Source organism: Pteropus medius, unplaced genomic scaffold (assembly GCF_902729225.1).
Source record: "Pteropus medius unplaced genomic scaffold, Ma_sr-lr_union100, whole genome shotgun sequence".
Lineage (NCBI taxonomy): Eukaryota > Metazoa > Chordata > Mammalia > Chiroptera > Pteropodidae > Pteropus > Pteropus medius.
The window spans coordinates 1,460,237-1,482,398 of record NW_024342470.1 but is presented as its reverse complement, the minus strand read 5'-3'; the positions used below and the strand labels follow the sequence as shown (position 1 = coordinate 1,482,398).

Here is a 22,162-nt window from a genome sequence, read left to right as displayed (position 1 = left end):
TCATGTGTTTATTGGCCATTTATATATCTTCTTGGGAAAAAAAATCTATTTAAATCCTTTGTTTCTTTTTATTTGGATTGTCTTTTTATAATTGAGTCATAAGAGTTCTTTATCAGATATATGATTTATATCTCATTTTGCAGATTATCTTTTTGCTTTCTTGGCAGTGTCCTTTGAAGAACAAAAGTTTTTAATTTTATGAAGTTCAATATATCTATTTTTTCTTTGGTTGTCTAGCTTTAGATATCATATCTAAAAAAAACTATTGCCTAGTTAAAGGTCATGAAGATTTACCTGTATGTTTTCTTCTAAGAGTTTCATAGTTTTAGCTCTTACATTTAGGTCTTTGATCCATTCTGAGTTAATTTTTATGTATGTGGGAGGTAGGTGTCCAAATTCATTCTTTTGCATGTGAATATATAGTTGTCCCAGTACCATTTGGTTGTACACCTCACTTTATTTGTATAAGTCAACTTGTGAGTCATGTTTTGGGCAAACAAAAGTTGGCTGATTCCTTGTCACCTCAATTAGATGTCACCAGAGGACATTCCAGGCAAAGGAACATATGTTTTGCTATCTAGGACTTTAGCTCCAAATTTCTATGCAGGCTTATAACTTGGTGAATTAACTTGTGGGGGATGTAAGCCCTGAAGCTTCCCCTTCTAATCTAACTTACGGTCGATAAGTGGACCCATGTGGCTGCCTCCTTGCCATCTTTTCTTTGAATCATAACCTGATTCCACTTGACCTTCTGGGGATAGGGAAGAACATAGGAGAGCTTACTTCCTCCCAAGCTGGAGAGGGCCTAAAATTTCCCTTCTAGCCGTATGGGAGGAACAGGAAGAGCCAAGTGAACCTTCTCACAAAGAAAAGGGGGTGATGACAAAGCTTTTTATCTCCCATTGAAAGCTCCTTTCTTTGGAATCATGACCTAATTGATCCTTGGCTAGTATGAGAACATTTTCCCCATTGGAATGGAATGATAAGGAAGGGGCCTTGTGTTCCTTTCTGAGGTTCAAATGTGCAATGTAGAAAAAGCTTAGGATTGGGGTTAGGCTCACCTACGTTCAAATTTTGGCTCTGCATCTGTATCTTTGTTTTTTTTATCTATAAAATGGGGCTTATAGTCCCAATTTCCCAGGATGATTATGAAAAACAAATAGAATATCATAGGTAAAGTGCCTGACAAATTTGTAGCCCCTCAGTAAATGCTAGTTTCCCTCCTCTCTTTTCCAAATTTTCTGGGAACTTTGTATAAATTTGTACTAATAGAGTTTTTAAAAAACTCATTAGAATGTTAGAGTTCTAAGAGACCTCCGTACTCATGGCCATAACACTTTGCTGGATTTGTCAAAGCTCTTTTTGTGTTTATTTACTTGATTTATTTAATTAGTTTTTAATGATCACTTACTGTATTTCAGACACTCTTCTCTGTCTGTCGTAGTCAGTGGAGGAGAGATGACAGACATACAGGACACAAAGCCTGACACATTCTTATCATTTCACTCACCCTCACTTTTCTCTTTTGATTCATTTACTTACTAACTTATGAGCCAGGCACTATGCCAGGTTCTTGGAATATAGAGATACAATCTTTGAGAGCTCATGGTCTCTTGTGAGGGAAGCAAAACCACGTAATTGTCATATCCTATGGGAGGTGCTATAAGAGATATATAGATTGGTCCTATGGGAGTTGGAGGAGAGCACTCCTGAGTCTGCTTGGGTAAGTCATGGAAGGATGAGCAAAAGCAGAAAGGAAGCTGAGGTAGAATGAACAGCAGGCCCAAAGGCCTGGAGGTGCGAAAGAGTACAGATCTTTAAGAGAGTTGATATTCAGGGGAATAATCAGACTCAGTGACTGGACAGATTAGCAGTGGCCAGTTTACAAAGAGCCTGTTATGCTGGGCTGAGATTTGAGGAAATTTTGATCAAGACAGAAGCACAGTTTGTAGTTAAGAATTAACATCTATCTTGGCCTTATTCTAAGCATAGCTTAAAAATATCCTTTTCTTTATCTTTTGTTTTTAGTATTTTCTCCAAGCATCTGCTATTTTGGGCTTTTACCTTCCTGATTCATTCCTTATAGCGTCTTGCCACTCTTTATCATCCTAGATTAGTTGCTTGTCTTCTTAACTCATGGAGAGCTCCTTGTGTGGCTGTATACATTTTCTGGAAGGGGCTGTGTCCTGTTTGTCCCAGGATTTAGTAGTAGGAGAGAGCAACGCGTTGCATTGGCTAAGACCTAGTGGAGAGAGAGCTATTGGAGAAGGCCAGGTACATGGGGAAGGCCTCTTAACCTAGTTATAGCCTCCCTTCCGATCTCCCATAGTCACTCACTCACTGTCTCTGCTCCAGGGCTGTCTCTCTCAGGTCTCTCTTGCTTTGCCTTATTCAGAGTAATTGAGGGCCTGAGGAATAGTCCAGCAGCTTGTTGGTGGGATCCATACTCCATGGATCTAGTCACTTATCTCCTCAAGACACAGTCTAAGCTGGCCCTTCAGGTATGAAAGAACATGTCTAAATTTCCGGAGGTCGCTTATGCAGGACTTTGTTCTGAGATCCTCTCCACATTATGGATCATTGAAGAACTGGCCTTGAAAAGAAAATTGGTTAGTGGTAGAAAGGGAGAAGGGAGGATATGACATCTCTTTCCAAATATTTGAAGGGTTGTTCAAGTATAGTAGATAAGGTGCCAGATTTTGGTCTGAAATTCTAGTCCTACTTCTTACTAGCCTTTTTTTTTTTTTTTAAATCTAAATTCCTTTAACTGTAAAATAATTCTATGATTTAATAAATGTAGCAGGCAGTGACTCTACTGATGAGATCTAGACTTTTGAGGCAAATCGAATGTTAGCATTTTAGCTTTTTGAGCTCAGCCTCTAGTGAATTGAACTTGTAATAGCTGTATTTATTATACTCAGAATTGAATGAATTATTAATAAGTCTTTCCTTAGACCCATATTATCTCTGTTTTACAGACTAATTTTTTTCAATAGGATTTTCTTAATTGTATCAAATGTTTCACTCCTAGAATGCTTAACATGTCTGATTGGTAAAATCTCCAGGGAACCTAAACAGTCTTAATTACATCTAAAATTTGAATTCATTTGATTCTTTATCTATTTTATTATTATTATTTTTAATTTCATTTGATTCTTTAGATGAGATTAAAAGGATTTTTTTTTTTTTTAAATAAAAGGCCATGATTGTATATACCTACGCTTACTGCTGATTTAGAAAGTTTTGGTCATATTACATTTACATTACCAATATCTCAAATAATTTAGGTTGTAGACTAGTATATAGGGAGGTTAACTTTTTCAGAACAAATAGCTTGATGACATTATCTAATTTTCACTACCCCTCCGCCTCATTTTTCTCATTACTGTTTTTGAATAACATTGAATTATATAGCTGTTTCCTAGTGAATAAATGTTGGTATAATTTGTAGATTATAACTTTTGGTTCTAGACGCAGTTTTTCAATAGAGATATTGACAAATTGAATTTCACCCAGAGGAGAGTGAAGAGCCTGGGATAGTGAAAGCTCTTTCTTCAAATGATATGAAGAACAGCGGAGGGCATTGGAGATATACAAAAGATGGCTAACATCTAGGACGGTGGCCCCCAACCATTTCGGCACCAGGGACCAGTGCTCCTATGAGAATCTAATGCCTGATGATCTGAGGTGGAGCTGAGGCAATAATGCGAGAGCTGAGGAGTGGCTACAAATACAGATGAAGCTTCGCTGGCTTGCCCGCCATTCACCTCCTGCTGTGCGGCACAGTTTCTAACAGGCCATGGACTGGTACTGGTCTGTGACCTGGTGCCTGAGGACCCCTCCTGTAAGGCACATGACCAAGGGGACACATGCTTATTTTTTTAATATGTAGAGGACTGAGACCTATTAAAAAGGAACTAGGCATGTAAAAAGGACAGACTAGGCATGACCTGTCAGAAGATTTATAAGGAAATAATTTTGGTTCAGTATGAGGAGAAACATGCCATCATTTGTATCCAATGGAATGAGCTTTTTGGGGAAAACAAAGAATGAGCTCCCTGTCATTGGAAAACTTTTCACAATGTCCATGTCAGCAAACATCAGATCGTCTATGAAAAAAATTCCATACTGTACCAGATGTTCTTTGGTGTTCTTTCTGATTCCTGGATTCTGTGGTTGCCTCCCCGCTCCTGCTACTATAATATGGTTACTTCTCCATTCTAGGTTTTGCTTTAATGATTTATATGATTGATTTTATATTCCTGAATGTACCTTAGCACAGAAGGCTGTGATGTGATAGATACAAACTTCCTTACATTAAATTTTTGTGTAGGTAATTCACAAAGTGGGTGTATACCACATGCACATATCCACTTACACACATACATCTGCTTTGTATAATTGAGTTATTATATTTTCATGATTTTGTCTTCTGTTCATACTGTTATAAAATATCATGCTTTAGAGACTTCTGAGTCTCATAAGAATATGTTTTTTATTTTGACATTTATCAAATTGATTTAAAAAATACAGCTCTGTTAAGTCTTCAAAACAGAGCCAACAAAGAGCCTTTGTGGGAATAAGAATTAAAAACTGGTGGTTTTATTGTGAGATTATTTGAGAAATATCTATAAATAAAATAGTAGGAACATTCAATTAGTGTCTTATATAGTTAAGACTAGGAAGTGGGAACACTGTAGTCATTTTGGAAAATTGTGTTTTCAGACTCGCTACTAATTGGATTGTCAAGTGCAGTATTAGTGGTTTCAAATGGCATCACAATTCATTGCAATTCTGACCTGGGATAATAGATATGGAGGTAAAATGAAATCCATCTTCCTTAAGAACTACTGGTTTTATGAAATGATTAAATCTGATTTTAAAATAAAACAGTAAGTGCAAACCATTAAGAGTTCAAAAAATACTTATAGGTCCCATGAAAGAAGATTTAGTGCATTTAGCTTTCAAACAGTTTGCTCATCATGAATGAAATGCCTTTAAATTGATGCAAGTGATCATGCCAATAAATTAATAAAATAGAAGTTGCACATCTTCTCTTTGGAATGGACTCATCCTCCAGGGATAGATGGTTTTCTTTCAGAACAGACTTTCTTCTGAAGTGGTGAGGCATTAGAGAAGTCTGTTTTCTGAGATGAGCATAGCTCAGTGTGGGTGCTATTTAGTCTTTGATTCGATATTGTGTGCGGGGCGGGGAATCGTGCTGGGAGAATTTCCCTGGCGAGAAAGATACACGTTTTATAGGACTTTTAGAATTCTTTAATACTTTTCATTTAAAGAGCCCAAAACATATGTGATTATTGTCAGATGACGTCTCTCGTCTATGAACTCGTGGACAGCCCAGGCCATTGGTGCTGGAGAATATGAAATGCCCTTAAGTTCACTGGAGAGAAGGTAAATCCTTGGCAGTCCTGGAGAATGAACAGATTCTGACTCTGATAAACACAAATCTTCCATCGGTTAGTCTTTTCTTCTAATTCTAGCCTGAATACTGTGTAATGTAAATAGTGATATTTAATGTGGAAATAGTGATTTTCCAAGTATTTGTGTATCTGATACAAATACAGAAAAATGAATTTATTTCTTTATGTCTGAACATTTTAGAGTCATGTTACTAAGCTAAAATATGACAATGAATTTCTGTTGAGAATATTTAATAGTTTTCCTCTTTCTGCCCTTTGATCATAAAACATCCTCATGCATCTTTCTCAAAATATTATTAGTAATATTGGCCATGGACAAGTATTTTTGAAATAGTTGAATCATCATGGTTTCTTAGCTATCTAGCTGGAGCATGAAACAGCCTTTTCTTCCACTTTCCATTTCTGTATGTCCCCTCCCCCCACATACACTTTATTGTCTCTATGCTGCTTAGGATGTATAAAGAACTCTACATGAAGCTCCTTACTTTATAGGCTAATTTGTCGAGTGCCAATGGGATGAGACTGAGTAGTCATTATTTCTATTATTAATTCATATTAACTTAAAAAAAGTTTACCGAATTATCTGAGTGTTAACTTTCAGCAACTTAACTTCTTTCAGGCTTTTTTCTCTTACATCTGTGGGAATTTTCTACGACTTCAACTGTTGCCTTTTGGCTTATTTGTGTAAATAGATTGCTCTTTTTCCTCTTTTTTCTCCTTTTCACAAACAACTGAATACCAACTGTTCTGTGAGTTGTGATAGCCCTAACAATTTTAATGACACCACCTCTGTCTGCGATAAACGGAATCCTAGAGCTCTTTATAAATTGCTGCAAAGTGTGGAGGATGGACAAACTTACTTTGTGTGGGGAAAATAAGACAATTGAAAATTGAGGTAGAGGTTAAGATTGAATATTTATTAATTTTTTGAACTTGTCAATGTTGTTTAGTCTGCATGGATTTCAGATATTGATTTTTCAGTTCAGTGTGGTGTAATTTATAGTTGGCCAGGAGATTTGAAGCATGTATTTTATATCTTTAAAAGATCTCCTGTGGTAGATTTTTTTTTTTGGTTTCCAGAGGCTTCGCAGGAGATATATTATTGCTTATGATTTCTTGCCTCCGTATTGCTAGAAACTATTTCTACCTATTCTTCATAGAAACTTATTTTGCCATTTCCTGAGGATTCTGACCTGATCACTGGACAGTCAAAATAATTAGACTCTGCGTCATATTGAGTGTATTCCTAAGGCTCTCAACTTCGGTATTTATTAGTATTTTATTTACTTGGTTTACTTTAGTTTTAAAAAATCCTTAAACCTATTGTCATTTGTAAAATATTCATAAATCTTGTGAAGCCCTATTTGTGATATTAAATTATTTATTCAACATATATTTAATAAGACACCTGTGGCAGGCATTTTGGTGAGCACTGGGGTAGAAGAAAGATGTGGTCTCAACCTTCATACAGTCTACAGTTTATGAGGGAACAGAGACAAGTGAATAGGCAGTTGAACAAAGTGCTCTGATAGAGGAAGTACGTGCTACTACTTGACTTGCAGGAAAGGCACCTAATCCAGACTTGGGGGCCAGCAGAGAGGTGTTTTTGGATGAAGTGGCATCTAAATTATGGTTGAAGGATAGGTAGAAATTATCTAGATAAAAGGTAGAACTATGGGGCATGGAGTTTCAAGCAGAGGAAATAACATGCAAAAGTCTGAACCTGAGAGACATAGTAACTGAAAGAATTTTAGGAACTGAGAGAATAATGACAGGAGCCAAGGGTTGAGGTGGGGAAGTGGATAAGGATGAGGCTAGAGACTCTGTCATACCTATCATATTGGGCTCTGTAAGCCACGTTGAATCTAGACTTAACTCAGGGTGATAGGGAGTGATTGAGGGGCTTTAAGTAGGGGAATAGCATCACTAGATACGCGTTTTAGAAACTTACTTTTGGCTCCAGTTTGGAGGACATACTGGAGAGGGCTAGAGATAAAGAGATCAGTTAATTGGAGGCCGGTGTAGTAATCCAGGTAAGAGATACTGGAGTTGTAGCATAATGAAATGGCCGAAAGCGTAACATGGCTAAAACTTTAAGTGGGACGAAGGCACAGATAAACTGGACATTGTTTTGATTTCCTGTCTGATGAAAAACTTCTGGATTTTTCGCTGTTGTAGAACAAATATAACATTAAAAAATCATGTTTCTGTTGAAAATAGTAGTGAATACCATAAAGTGTACCAAGCATAATTCTAAGCACTTTATATTAATTCATTTATACTTTACAACAATATTATTAAGTAGCTACTAGTATTATCTCAACTGGACAGACAGAAAATTGAGACATAGGTTAAGTAATACACCCAAGGTCAGACAGCTAGTAAGTGCCTAAGCGGGGGTTCGAACCATGCCAATTTGGTGCCAGGGTCAGTTCTCATAACACTGCTCCCCAATCCAGGGAGTTGGGGTACGAGACATGAGCCCTCCTCTCCAACTGTCTGTCTTCTATTCTGTATCCATTCTGAAGAGAAGCAGATTAATGCTAAAGCTGTTTAGAGGTAGAAGCAGCATTTGTGGATTTAGGGAGAGGAAGGAGAATAGAATGACTCTTAGATTTATGGTTTGGCTACTTGGATAACCATGCGACCATTCACTGAAATAGGGAGTCCAGGAGGCAGAGGAAGAAGAGCAAATCCAGGCAAGCACTGAGGGTGGGGGAGCAAGGTGAGATAATTATAATTGTTGTGACCATGTTGAATTTGAGGGGCTTATGGATCGCTGTTGTAGATAAGCTCAGTAGGCAGTTGTATAGGTCTAAGTTGTTTGCTACCACAGTGGCCGAAATTCAGGTAGAAACCTGTGGCTACCAGATCCAGGACAGCTTCTGTGAACCAGGTCTTGTTCTGTATAGGCAAAAGCCTTCTAGGTGAGGGGAGAACAGTATTCTTGATGACTTCCTAGTAAGAATGGACACTTCCTGGTAAGAATGTGGGTGGAATGAGCAGTGAAATGAGAAGATCTGAATTATAGGCAGTTTTTTTTCTTATAAAACATATGGACTTTGGCAAGTCTCTCCTTTTCTTTGGCTTTCATTTTATTTATTTTGTTATTTTAAAATCATTTAAATTCATATTTAGTAGGTTGCCCTTCAATTAAAAATATTCATTTACAGAAGAGTAATTGAAAACATCTGCTCTGCTTGCCTTGAAGAATTAGAATTCCCTTTAATGGAACTTCTATTGCTGAGATTTTTATTCCAGGAATTGAACTGAAGTGTTTGAAAATACTTTATAAATGGTAAAGTAGGGATACAAATATACATTGATGGCATTTGATGTTTAGTAGAGATTATGTAGTTATGTCTCTATATAGTGGCAAATGTCCAATGACTCCTAATTGCCTTGCTTAGGAAATTCAGATCTTTAGCTAATTCTTTGAGGTCTGGGCCAATCTCCAGTGGTTATACAATGGACAGAAATGTTTGGATGTCATATCTTTTTGAAATAGAAACTAGCAAAATTTGATCACTGAGAATAAGAAGCAAGAGAAAAGAAGATTGGTGATGATACAAATATGATTTCTAAGTCCAAAAGTACCATTTAAAAGAGAACATTAAATGATAACTTTCAGGCACTGCGCTAAATGATTTATATACTTGATTTGATTTAATTTTCACAGTAGCCATAATTTCTCCCATTTTAAAAATGAGGAAGCTAGGGCTTGGAGAACTTGCCCAAGGTCATACATCAATAAATGGCAGAGTTGGGACTTAAACCCAGGTTGTCTTATCTACAGAGCCTCTGCATGTAACTAATATACCATATATTCTTTTAATTTAAAGTTTAATTATTTTTGAATATATAAATAGTTGTACTTGGTACGTAATTTAAAAATAGAAGGGTATGCAGTGAAAAAGTCTTCTGTTTGTCCCTGTCCACTTGACATTCATTTACAGTAAGTATCCTTTCAGAAATGTTCTGTATATATGTGTGCGCATGTATAAATTAAATATAAAAAATGTATAATATACTTATAAGTAAAATTTCACCTCTGTTTTACACAAATGGTACTATAATGTAGGTCTACACCTTCATTATTTTTGCCTAACAATATATAGGAGATTGTTTCAGTTAAAAAAAAAAGCATCTTCATTTTTTAAATTGCTGCATTCCGCTGTATGTATCGTTAGTCCCTTATTGAAGGGCATTTGAATATTTTCTAATATTTTGCCATTACAAACAATGCTGTAATAAATAACTTTGAATTTAAGTTATTTTGTGCATGTGAATCTACTGTGTATGCTAAACAGGAACCTAGGGGATTGTTCTGAGTATGGCAAAATTCACTATAGAAAGAGTTATATTTCATTACTAGTATGGAAGATTTTTTATTTCAAATACAGATACATGATAAATCAACAAATACCTGGGAGCTTTTCTATCGGCAGGGCTCAACATTAAGCACTGTAATCATATATATGTAAGGGCTTGTAGATTTCAAAAAAAAAAACAGAAAAAAGAAGGTTATGGCATAGTTGACTGACTTGGAGTGAGAAATGTCTGCATACAAGCAGATATTTACTCAACAGAGTGAAACCTTCATTCCTAAGGAAAAATGACTCATTACTGCATGGAAGAACTTCCCTGGAGAGGCACTGATGCGTTTGACCCTTGGTAGGATTGTGGTACAATTCTTGCTCAAGAGAGTTGCCATATAAAAATGGTTGTACTGCCTCTGTTGCCATTCAGTATATCCAGAAAATGGGCAAAAGGGAATTTTTAAGATCTATATCTAAAATGAAGAAAACCAAAGTGAGTGTGTAAATAAAGAACTGCAGAGCTGTAAGATGGAGTGGAGTGAAAGTGGTACCTATGCTTGCTTATGTCTTCATAACTTCTGCATTGGTCGAATGTAAGGCGAATATGAGCATAAGCATTAGTATCACATAGTACTTTGTATTTTTCTGTTATTGAGTAGGCAATTACTATTTTCAGGAGTGGTTCTAGATATTTTAAAAGTAACATGAAGAGGGCAGAAAAATAATATATTTATATGCCCAGATAAACAAGCTTAAGGAGAGCGACATGGCAGAATCAAGAAACATACCTAAGGTTATTCTGCTTATAGCACATTGCATAAATAGCAAATAAGTGAAGTTTGTGAAAAGTCATGTGGGCTACTGAAATTTGAGTCAAAACTGAGTTTGATTTGTTCTCCTAATATTCTAATTTATTAATTATGCATTCTTGGAATACCTTTTTTGTTTTTTCTTTCTGGTTGTTTTCTGTTTCTTAGTTATTAGCTTTAGAATCTGTAGTTAATGAACTCTGGAATGCAGAGTAAAGTCATTTTAATTAATGAAAAAATTTAAATCTCTTATCTAGAAATATAGCTTCTTAGTTTATTTGTATTATATTTGGGAACAATTATTGTATATAAAAGAGCGATGCTCTCATATTTTGATAATTGTATCATATTAGCTATTATAGTACTCTGTTAACTCTGTACTAGATACATTTTGGGGCCCCTGTTCTTCTCATTTTCTTCTAAATGAATCTTCCTGTCGCACAACTTCCGTTTTGACACATCTAAGTTCCTGCCATTGCCAACTGCCCTTCCTCAAAGTCTAATTAGAACAGGATTGGCTAATTGATACATAGGCTTTCTAGCAGTTTATGACTTGTGTTGCTTGGCTCATAAATGTGAAACGATCATATATTCTTATTTGTAGAACATTTGACTGTCAGTCTTCAAGGACTCCTCCTATTTCTCACAGTTTTTCAGTTTACTGATATGGGCTCTGAGGTTGCAACTGCTGCTTTTTTCAGCTGGGGCTTGTTTGTCTCGCTTCATCTGACTGCACCTTCACTTGCCACTCTGTATGTTCTGCACATTCTCTTTGCTGAAGAAGGAAGAAATACAATAAGAAATAACATATTTTTAGGATGGAATCATACATAGAGCTTATTACTCTTTTGTTCTTTTATGGGCTGTGACATTTTTATAGAATACTATATTTACATTTAGTCTGATATCACAAATTAATCCATTTATAAAAGAACCATTAAACCCACTGCTGTTACACAGTTACCATGTTTCCGAATCAGGCATTAGTTTTTAAATGTTCTCATGATAACATCCAATTTCTGATAATGGTCATCCAAGTATTTGAAGATAAAATGGAAAGCAACAGTTTGGGGTTCAGTTTGGTACTTTTGGAAGCTTTGCTGGAGCAAGAACTGCTGGAATCTATTGGGTTGTGGTAGCTTAGATGTAGCATCTTACGTTAAGCTTCAGTGTCCTGGTGTACTAGTTGGCAGGTATGATGATTATCCTTTTATAGCTCAGAAGACTGAGATGCAAAGGTTAAAGAGCCTGCCCAGGAAGGCAGACTGTTCAGTACTACAGCAGGAGTGGGATCTGAGGCTTATTCCACCCTAGGGATCATACTTCGCTGTCTCTCTGATTAAGTACTTTCAGGTAATGCTACACCAGTCTGTTCCTTGTTCTTGGTCATTTATTGTTGATCAAGGAGTGGGAATGGATGATAGTGATTTGTATAAAAACAGCTGATTATTTAAAGTTATATTGCATGGTAGACTCCAATTTGGTTATTTCTCATAAATTTGTCAAAATAGTATGAGAATTTTTTTTTACAAAAAGGAGATTGTAGGCTTATTTAATTTCTGCTTTTTCCCTAATATTTTTTTCATACCTTAAAAAGGATGTAGACAAGGAACAAGGCAAGGCTATCCACTATTGCCACTGTTATTCAATATAACATTGGAGGTCCTAGCAAGTTCAGTCAGGCAAGAGAAAGATATAAAAGGCATCCAAATAGGAAACAAAGAAGTCAAACTGTCACTATTTGCAGATGACATGAAAATCTTAAAGACTCCACAAGAACACTACTAGAAACAATAAGCAAATACAGTAAAGTCTTGATACAAAATCAACATTCAAAAATCCAAAGCATTCCTATACTCTAATAATGAAGCATCAGAAAAAGAAGTGGAAAAAATAATTTCTTTTGCAACTGCAACAAAAAGAATAAAATACCTAAGAATAAATTTAACAAAACATGTGAAGGACCTATATAATGAAAACAAGACCCTATTAAAAGAAATCAAAGAAGATACAAAGAAATGGAAAGATGTTCCATGTTCTTGGATTGGAAGAATCAACATAGTTAAAATGACCATATTACCTAAAACATTATACAGATTTAATGCAATCTCCATCAAAATCTCATCAACATTTTTTAAAGAAATAGAACAAAGAAATCATCAATTTGTATGGAAGCATAAAAAACCCCGAATTGCCAAAGACATCCTGAGAAAAAAAATGAGGCTGGAGGCATCACTCTGCCTGCCTTCAAATTATACTACAAACCAACAGTAATCAAAACAGCATGGTATGGGCAGCCAAACAGACATACAGACCAGTGGAACAGAATCGAGAGTCCAGAAGTAAACCCATATTTATATGGGCAAATAATTTTCGACAAAAAAGTGAAAAACGTACAATGGAGGAAGGAAAGCCTCTTCAGTAAATGGTGCTGGGAAAATTGGAAGGCCACCTGCAAAAGAATAAAATTAGACTGTTGTCTATCATCACATACCAAAATTAACTCAAAATGGATTAAGGACCTGAAACAATAAAATGCACAGAAGAAAACATAGTAACTAAACTCAAGGACCTTGATCTTAAAGAGGATTTTATGAATTTGACCTCAAAAGCAAGGAAAGTAAAAGCAAAAATAAATGAATGGGACTACATCAAACTAAAAAGCTACTGTTTAGCAAAAGAAACCGTCAACAAGGTCAAGAGACAACCACTTCATAGGAAAATATATTTGCAAGCAACACCTCCAATAAAGGCCTAATATCCAAATATACAAAGAACTCATATACTCAATAACAATAAAAAAATAAACAATCCAATCAGAAAATGGGCAGAGGATCTGAACAGACACTTCTCCCTAGAGGACATACAAATGGCCAACAAACATATGAATAGATGCTCAACATCGCTAGCTATTAGGGAAATGCAAATCAAAACCACAATGAGATACCATCTCACACCTGTTAGAATACCTATAATCAACAGGACAAGTAATAACAATTGTTGGAGAGGATGTAGAGAAAAAGGAACCCTCATACACTGCTGGTGGGACTGCAAATTGGTACAGCCACAATGGAAAACAGTATGGAGGTTCCTCAAAAAACTAAGAATTGATCTACCATATGGTCCAGCAATCCCTCTACTGGGTATTTACCCCGAAGACTTGAAAACCCATATCCAAAAAGATATTTGCACACCGATGTTCATAGCAGCATTATTCATGGTGGCCAGGACATGGAAGCAACCGAAGTGTCCTATGTTAGATGATTGACTAAAGAAGCTGTGGCACATATATACAATGGAATATTACTCAGCCATCAGAAGAGATGAAATGCTGCCATTTGCGACAGCATAGACAGACCTCGAGGTAATCATACTAAGCAAAATAAGCCAGACTGAAAAAGTTGAAAATCACATATCACTTATATGTGCGTTATAAACCTAAAAGCAACAAATGAACAGAACAGAGACTCAGGGACATGGACAATGGACTAGTGGTTACCAGAGGGTAGGGGTGGGGGAGGAGGGGAGAGGTAGACGGGATAAAGGGAGTCAAATAGAGGGGGATGGGGGATGGTGAAGTGGGTGAAGGGGATCAAATATATGGTAGCTGAAGGAAACGACTGGGTGGTAATCACACAATAGAATATACAGATGTCAAACTATAATGTGCACCTGAAAATTATGTAATTGTATTAACCAATGTTACCCCAATAAACTTAATAAAAAAAATAAAAAAATAAAAAGGATGTGGAGTATAGTTTTTATATTCTGAAATTTGGGAAACATTTTCACTTTAAAATTAAATCAGCATCTTTAATTTCCAGTTTAAAAAATATATTCCCCCCACAAAGGAACATATTATTAACATTGTTTCATTATAAAATACATAACAAGAAAACCTGAGATCCTTGTTTCCTGTATTTACTTAGTGCATTTGACTTACTTCCTTTTAATGGTATAAGTTTATTTCCTGAGTCTTAGTTTGAAAACGATGAAGGTTAAAGTACATTTACAGTTAGGTCACAGTCTGAGATTACAATACATGTTGTCTAATATTTTAGTCTATAAGCCTTAACGTCTGTTTTACTCTTTTTAACAAGGACTAGTTCTTAAACCAGTGGATTAATGCATGAAATTAGTTGAAAGCCGTTCCTTTGAAACATTTCGATGCTTCCGAAATAAGTATCTGATAGTCACCTTATGTTAAAATTTTTTTTATTTTGAGATAATTGTAGGCTCACATGCAGTTGTAAGAAATAATGCAGACAGATCCTGTTGGACTCTTTACCCAATTTCCCCCCAATGGTAACATCTTACATAACCATAGGACAATATCACCCCAGGAAATTGACGTATACACCTGTGTACCTTATTCAGATTTCACCAGTTTTACATGGTGTGCGTGTGTGTGTGTGTGTGTGTGTGTGTATAGGGACCCTTGTTCCACAACCACCTCCTTCTCTCCTCATAAACCCAGGCCACCACTGATCTAGTCTCTATATCTATAGTGTTGTTTGTTATTTCAAGAATGTTATATACATGCACTGTTATTTTTTTCCCTTCCTATGCATAGTGTCTGAAAATAAAACCTATAAGATAAAGGATTCTTAATATTTGCTTCTACATTATTAGGTATTCTAAGGTTCTTTTTGATAGAAAGATAAATTTATCACCTTAATGTTCACTAGATGCATTATCTTCCCCGGGCATAAATTATAGTTTTTATATACTAAAATGCTTAGTTAGTCAATCTGTATAATTGACACGTTCAAAAACGCCTCTAACTCAGCTTTCTACTTAAATAATTAGTTTTCAGAGAGGCTATTTTGATTATTCAAATTAAAGTCACCCCCAAATTACTCTCAATCTAATTGTCCTCTTATTTTCATCACGGCACATAGACATTTTATTGTTTATTTATTTGTCCCTCTTTTCCCTCTGAAAATATAAGGTCCGTGAGAGTAGGAACCTTATTTGTGTTTTCTCACTTTAAATTTCCAGTGCTCAGAGTGCTACCTATATATAAAATGCTGTTATTGAATGAAATACATTTCATAGGTCTGAAAACATATCTTCTAAGCCTGAGTTTTTAAAATTTGTTCATAAATTTTAATTTTTTTAATGGTGTCTTGACTATTCCTGAATTTTAGTGTATAGTGCTGAAATGTTTGAGTAATTTTACCGTAATTTAGTCAATCAGCAATTTGGGACATTGAATACTAGGGAGGTAGAACAATTCTTTCATATACTATTCAGGGTTGTTTAAAGTCATCCAGTAGTCTTGTGAATTGTTAGAACTCTGCAGTATCTATCACTTGCTTCATTTTGTAGTATTGCTATTAAGAGTTTGGTCTGTCTGGGGTTGAAGCCTGTTTTTGTCATTTATTAGCTGTGTGGCCTTGTGCAAATTACCTAGCCACTTTATGTCTTGGTTTCATAATCTGTAAAATGGGGATAATAATAGAACCTATTTTATAGAATTGTTATAAGAGTTAACTGAGACAGTGTTTTTAAAGTACGTGGACCAGTTCTGGACACATAAAATATATTTCATAAATATCAGCTATTATTATTGTTAGTATGAGATAGTATCTGTTTTATTCACACACCAAGCAGTTGAAATAACACAATTCATGGCATACATCTAATCAGATAGATAGTAATGTATCATAAGAGTTTTGTCTATAATTGGAAAATGAATTTCAGATTTATTTCATTTTTTTTCTTTTTATATTAAATGGTTTCATGAACAGCAAATAGTTTGGAAAGTGCTAAAAGGAAATGAAATCTTAAAGGCCTAGGAACACACCCTTTTGATTGTTGGTTGTAATTCTTGCTTTGAATGAGAAAAGTCACCTCAGAACATAGACAGTTCTTTTGTTGTCCTTGCAAATCATGATCACTAATATGAATTTCCCAGACAGTGGTTAAATGCTGATAGTGAGGTGAGAGGCAGTCATGGAAAGGATTAGGAAGCTATTGCTGTTTGTTTTTTAGCTCTCCTTCAGTCCTCCTTTTAGAGCTCTCTCTTCATTCTCTCTATCTTGGATGCCTGGTTTCTGCTTTCTGCCCTCGCATACCATACTACAAACATTTTGTATACCTTCGGCAAGTGTTTGTTACTGATTGGTTAACTCTTTAGATTGAGTTAGTCCCTGTAGTATCCCCCTCCCCTGTAATTATAGACATAGAGAAAGTTGCAAAGAAATATACCTGGAGGTCCCTTGTACCCCTTATCTATTCTCGAGGCCCTACTTTTAACATCTTGCAATAACTGTAGTATAGTATCAATATCAGGAAATTGCCATTGGTGTAATCCACAGACCTTTTTCTATACATTTATTAGTGTACGTTTGTGTGCGTGTATGTTTCTTTGGGATATTTTATCACATGTGTTGCTTTGTGTAACCGTCATTACAATCAAGATACCAAACTGTACCATCACCATCAGGCTCCATGGTGCTACTCCTTTATAGACATCCTCCCCCATCTGTAACCCCGGCAACCATTAGTTTTCACTTCTTTCTATAATTTTGTTATTTCAAGAATGTTGTTTAAGTGGAGTCATAAAACATGTGACTTTTTAAATTTCTTATTTTTCACTAAGCATTATTCCCTTCAGATTCATCCATAAAAGTTTGTTGTATTAATAATTTGCTTTATTTTTATTGCTGAATAGTATTCCTTGGTATGAATGTACCACAGTTTAACTATTTACTTGTTGAAAGACATTTGGATAGCTTCCAGTTTTTGAGTGGCACCGATGAAGTTGCTACGAACATTTGTGTACAAGTGTCTGTGTGAACATAAATTATCATTTATTTGGAATAAATGCCCATGAGTACAATTGCTGGGTTGGTAAGTCCATTTTTAGTTTTAAAGAAACTGCCAAGCGATTTTCCATTATACTCTAATTTTTTCCATATCCTCATCTTCATTTAGTATTGTCACTATTTTTAATTTTAGCCATTCTGATTAGTAATATCTCATTGCGATTTTAATTCACATTTCCCCAATGGTTGATAATGGTCATTTTTTCATATGCTTATTTACCATTTGTGTATCTTCTTTGGTGAAATGTCTATTCATGTGTTTTGCACATTTTCTAATTGGATTATTTTTTAATGTTGAGTTTTGAGAGGTCTTTATGTAGTCTAGATCCAAGTTCTTTGTCAGATATGTGATTTGCAAATATTTTCTCCTAGTCTGTAATTTGCTTTTTAATCCTTAAAAGGGTCTTTCACAGAGCAAAAAGTTTTAATTTTGATGAGGTTAACTTACCAGTTTTTCCTTTTAATCTGTTTTGTTTTGAAAAAACTGGCATGTAGTTTGTTGAACTTGGGTGTTTGGGTTTATAGTTTTTATCATGGTTAGAAAATTTTTAGCCATGATTTCTTTATTTTTTTCCTTCCTTTCTCCATATAAATGGAGTATCAAAATGGATACTCCTTTTGATACTCCATTTATATGAATACTAGATGCTTGATATTGTCCCACAAGTCACTGAAGCCCTATTTATTTTTTCCTTAGTTTTTTTTTTCTCTGTTTCATTTTGGTTAATTTCTCTTGATTTGCTTTTAAATTAATTGATCTTTTCTTTGGGAGTATCTAATATGCTGTTAATTCTATCTACTCTGTTTTTCATTTTAGGTATTTATTTTTCATCTGTAGGGATTCCATTTGGGTCATTTAAAAATATATTCTATTCTCTTAATCATGTTCATTTGTTTCTCTATCCTTTTAGACATGTAGAGCATGTTTTTAATCATGTTTATAATACAGTCATGTGCCACATAACGATGTTTCAGTCAATGATGGTTTTCCTTCTCTCAGTTATCACAGTCCTGTGTTGTCTGTTGTGTGATATCTGAAAACTGTTGTGTCATATATATTTTTTTTTCCAGTTTTCTAGCAGCTAAAGGCAGAAGGGTAAATCTGTTCCCTGCTATTCTATCTTGACCTGAAGTAGAAATCTTGTGTGTGTGTGTCTATTTTTAACAACTTCATCGAGATATATGATTGACATATCATAATCTTTACATGCTTAAATTATACAATGTGATTTATTTTGATATATGTGTATACCTGTGAAACTGTCACCACAATCAAGATAATGAACAAACATATCCATCACCCACAAAAATTCCCTCATGCCCCTTTTAATACATCCCTCCTGCCTCTCCCTGCCACCCCCCCATCCCTCAGCCTTGATGATTTTTTACTATAGATTAGCGTTTACTAGAATTTTATGTATGTGGAGTTATCCAATACTCTTTTGTCTGCCTTCTTTTTCTAATGTATTTACTTTCATATTCATCCATGTTGTTATGCCTTCTTACTGCTACGTAGCATTCTACCACAACCTATTTATCCATTCTCCTGTTGGTAGACATTTAGGTTGTTTGGAGTTTTTGGCCATCACAAATAAAGCTGCTATGCAAATATTTGTATAAGGCTTTTTGTGAACATATGTTTTCATTTATTTATTTTTGGTATATATCTAGGATATACCAAATTGGAATTACTTGTTCATAAGATAGAACTTTAGAAGAAACTGTCAGTTTCCTAAATTGGTTGTCCTATTTTATATTCTCAGCAGCATCATGAGAAGGTTTTTATTGCTTTACATCTTCCCCAATACTTGGTTTTGTCATCTTTTTAATTTTAACTTTTCTAAAGGGTGTATAGGAGTATCTCATTGTGGTTTGAACTTGCATTTATCTAATGACTAATGATTTTGTGAATTTTTTCGTATGCTTATTGGCCATTCATATATCTTTTGTAAGGTGTCTGTTCTTTTGCCTGTTTTTGTGATGGGTTGTTTGTCTTTTTATTATTGAGCCGTAGAGTTCTTTATAATTCTGGATACAAGTCTTTTTATAAATATATGTATTATAAATGTTTTCTCTCAGCCTGTGGCTTGCTCGTTCATTTTCTTAATGGTGTCTTTTGAGGAGCACAAGTTTTAAATTTTGATGAAGTCTAATCCATCAGTTTTTCTTATATGGTTAATGCTTTCTCTGTTCTTTCTAAGAAATCTTTAACTTATTGAAAAGTTATGAAAATATCCTGTATATTTTTGACAAGCTTTGTAGTTTTAGGTTTTGCATTTATGTTCATCATCCATTTCAAGTTAATGTTTGTATGGTGGAAGACAGGAGTTGAAGTTCAATTCCTTTTTTTTATATGGATATGAGTCGTTTCAACACCATTTGTTGAAAAGACTTTTCTAATTTCTTGAATTACTTCGCCACCCTTGTTAACAGTCAGACAACCTCTGTTCTGTTCCATCAATTTGCTATCACTACTCCAATACCACGTGTCTTGATTACTGTAGCATTATATTAAGTCTTGAAACCAGATTGTGTGAATCCTTTAACTTTTTTCTTAAGATTGTTTTGGCTTTTCTAGGACCTTAGCCTTTACAAATTCTTTTTGGAATCAGTTTGCCAATTTCTATAAAACATGGAATGAAATTGAGAATTAGAGAAGAGACTTTGGTAAATACATGCCTTGTGATGTTTCTTAGAAGTCATCTAGTGGGCCTTCTCTAGAAAATTTTCTGTGGGAAAACTGGGCTTTATTCTACTAGAACTTCCATATCTTTTAATTTCTAAAAAAGAAGTTGCTTTGCCTAGGTACAGAGTTGCTTTGTCTATTTTAGTGTCTTTGGTAGAACTGAATTGTTATTGTTTCAGTCTTAAGAAAATGTGCTGATTTAGTACAAGAAAAACAAGAAGATAACATAGCACATCATTAAGTCTGTCTACAAAGGATGTGTAAGAGAATGAGCTTTTTCCTTTATAATATCAGAATTGATCTCCTGTTATATTTTATTTTCTAGACAGGTATTAGGGAAATATTCAGGGACACAGTCTTTATGGCACTATACTTGGTGAAGTATCAAATGCTATAATGAAGTAGCTTTATTGCGTTTATATTTCCAAATGAACTTGAGTTTTCCAAAAACTTCATGCAGCCTATTTTTTTGCTGTTATTTTGAAATGTATGCTTTAATAGTGTTACATTTCTTGGTGACTTTAAATTGCAGAAAGAATTATATGACAGTATGTATGATTTCTGGAATTTACCTCACTATACAGCAGTATTCATTTTTGTAATTATTTCTGAGTAGTGGTTTTACATATATAAAACATTATCCACCATTTATGATTTCAGTTGCATAAAATGGTTCTTTTTAGTCTCTGGTAGTAAATACATGTAACTGTTATGAATAAGATATTAGAAGAACTTTTATGTCAATTTAATAGGTTCATGTTTGTATTGAATAACTGAATTGCAACTTCAAATTTTAATTTGGAATGTTCACAGAATAAAAAAAATTGAATTAACCGAAATGAATCAGGGCACCTCAGAACAGTGATGGAAAGAACTAAAAACTATGTTCATTTTATTAGAGTGATCATATTGTTTTATGAGAAAAACAAGCCATTTTGCTCTGGATGGCAATTATTTGTGGTAAAGAAGTACTCTGGAATTATAGATGATTTTTCAATTTTATGGGCATTTCTGTCAGCTGAAAATAACTGCTGATTTGGGCTTTCCTTGGAAAAGAGGTGGAAATTATATTTTTAACTTTGGAGGAATCTTTTAGTCATTAATCAGATATATTACTCTGTAAGTGGAATATTGTTTTAAAATGTTTAGAATTCTGAAATGTAAGCCTAATCGAAGAAAAAAGTCATTTGTGGGAAAGTGCTACATGTATGGTTTAGGGAATCTGAGACTGGCGATGCAAGGTGCTAATTGCCATGTGCAATATCCACGTGGGCTTGTTTTTTGGTCTAAAAGATAGTGTATGGTGTTCTTCATCATGCCATTTTGGGACCAAAAAAAAAAAGACTTTCCAGTGTTTCCCAAAAAATGTTATTCACTTGTTTCTGATTTCCCCTCCTTATTATATGCAAACATAGTTCATATATTTCTGGAAATGAGAGGACTCACTGAATTGGTGTTATATTGGTTTGTTATAGCCTAATTCCTAGAGAAATGTGTTCCTGCCAGGACTCTTTTGCCTTTCTTCATATCCTCTGAAATTATGCTTTGCCTCTAACTATAATCTCTTCCAGGCACAAATAATAATAACCAATAATTTTATACCAATTAACTCTGTACTACACAGCGTTCTAGATACTTTTCATTTATTGACCCATTTGATCCTCACCTCAATCCTCTGAGGTAGGTAATATTACTTTAACCACTCCACAGATGGGAAAACTGAGACAAACATTACACAGGTAGAAACTGAGAATGTAATTAATACCACTGACTTGTTATTTAAAAGATGATTAAATGTTAAATTTTATATTATGTGTATTCCACCACGCTAAAAAAAAGAGACAGTGGTCAGCTCTGAAGCTCTGATCTTAACCCTATTCTCTTCTGTTTAGCTTGTATTAAGTGGGAAATCTCAAGTAAACTTTTATTATCAGTGTTTTAAACACTAACAATGTTGTAAGTTAGACAGCTTTAACTGTATTAGAGACATCTCCAAGAAGCTTGTTCAGTAATTATTTTAATTTCCACTAGAGGTCAGTCTATCACCTAGCAATGTGAATATGGTTTGCTTTCT

At 34.8% G+C, this 22,162-nt stretch overlaps 1 protein-coding gene across 1 annotated transcript in view; it reads left to right on the top strand.

Annotated features, from left to right (window-relative positions):
- Positions 1 to 675: 675 nt before the first annotated feature.
- STK33 (serine/threonine kinase 33) overlaps positions 676 to 22,162 on the top strand; it is a 119,793-nt gene continuing 98,306 nt past the window's right edge. Inside the window, exon 1 of the mRNA XM_039863525.1 lies at positions 676 to 1,723. The gene's annotated coding sequence lies outside the window, so the exon portion shown is untranslated. The remainder of the gene's footprint in view (positions 1,724 to 22,162) is intronic.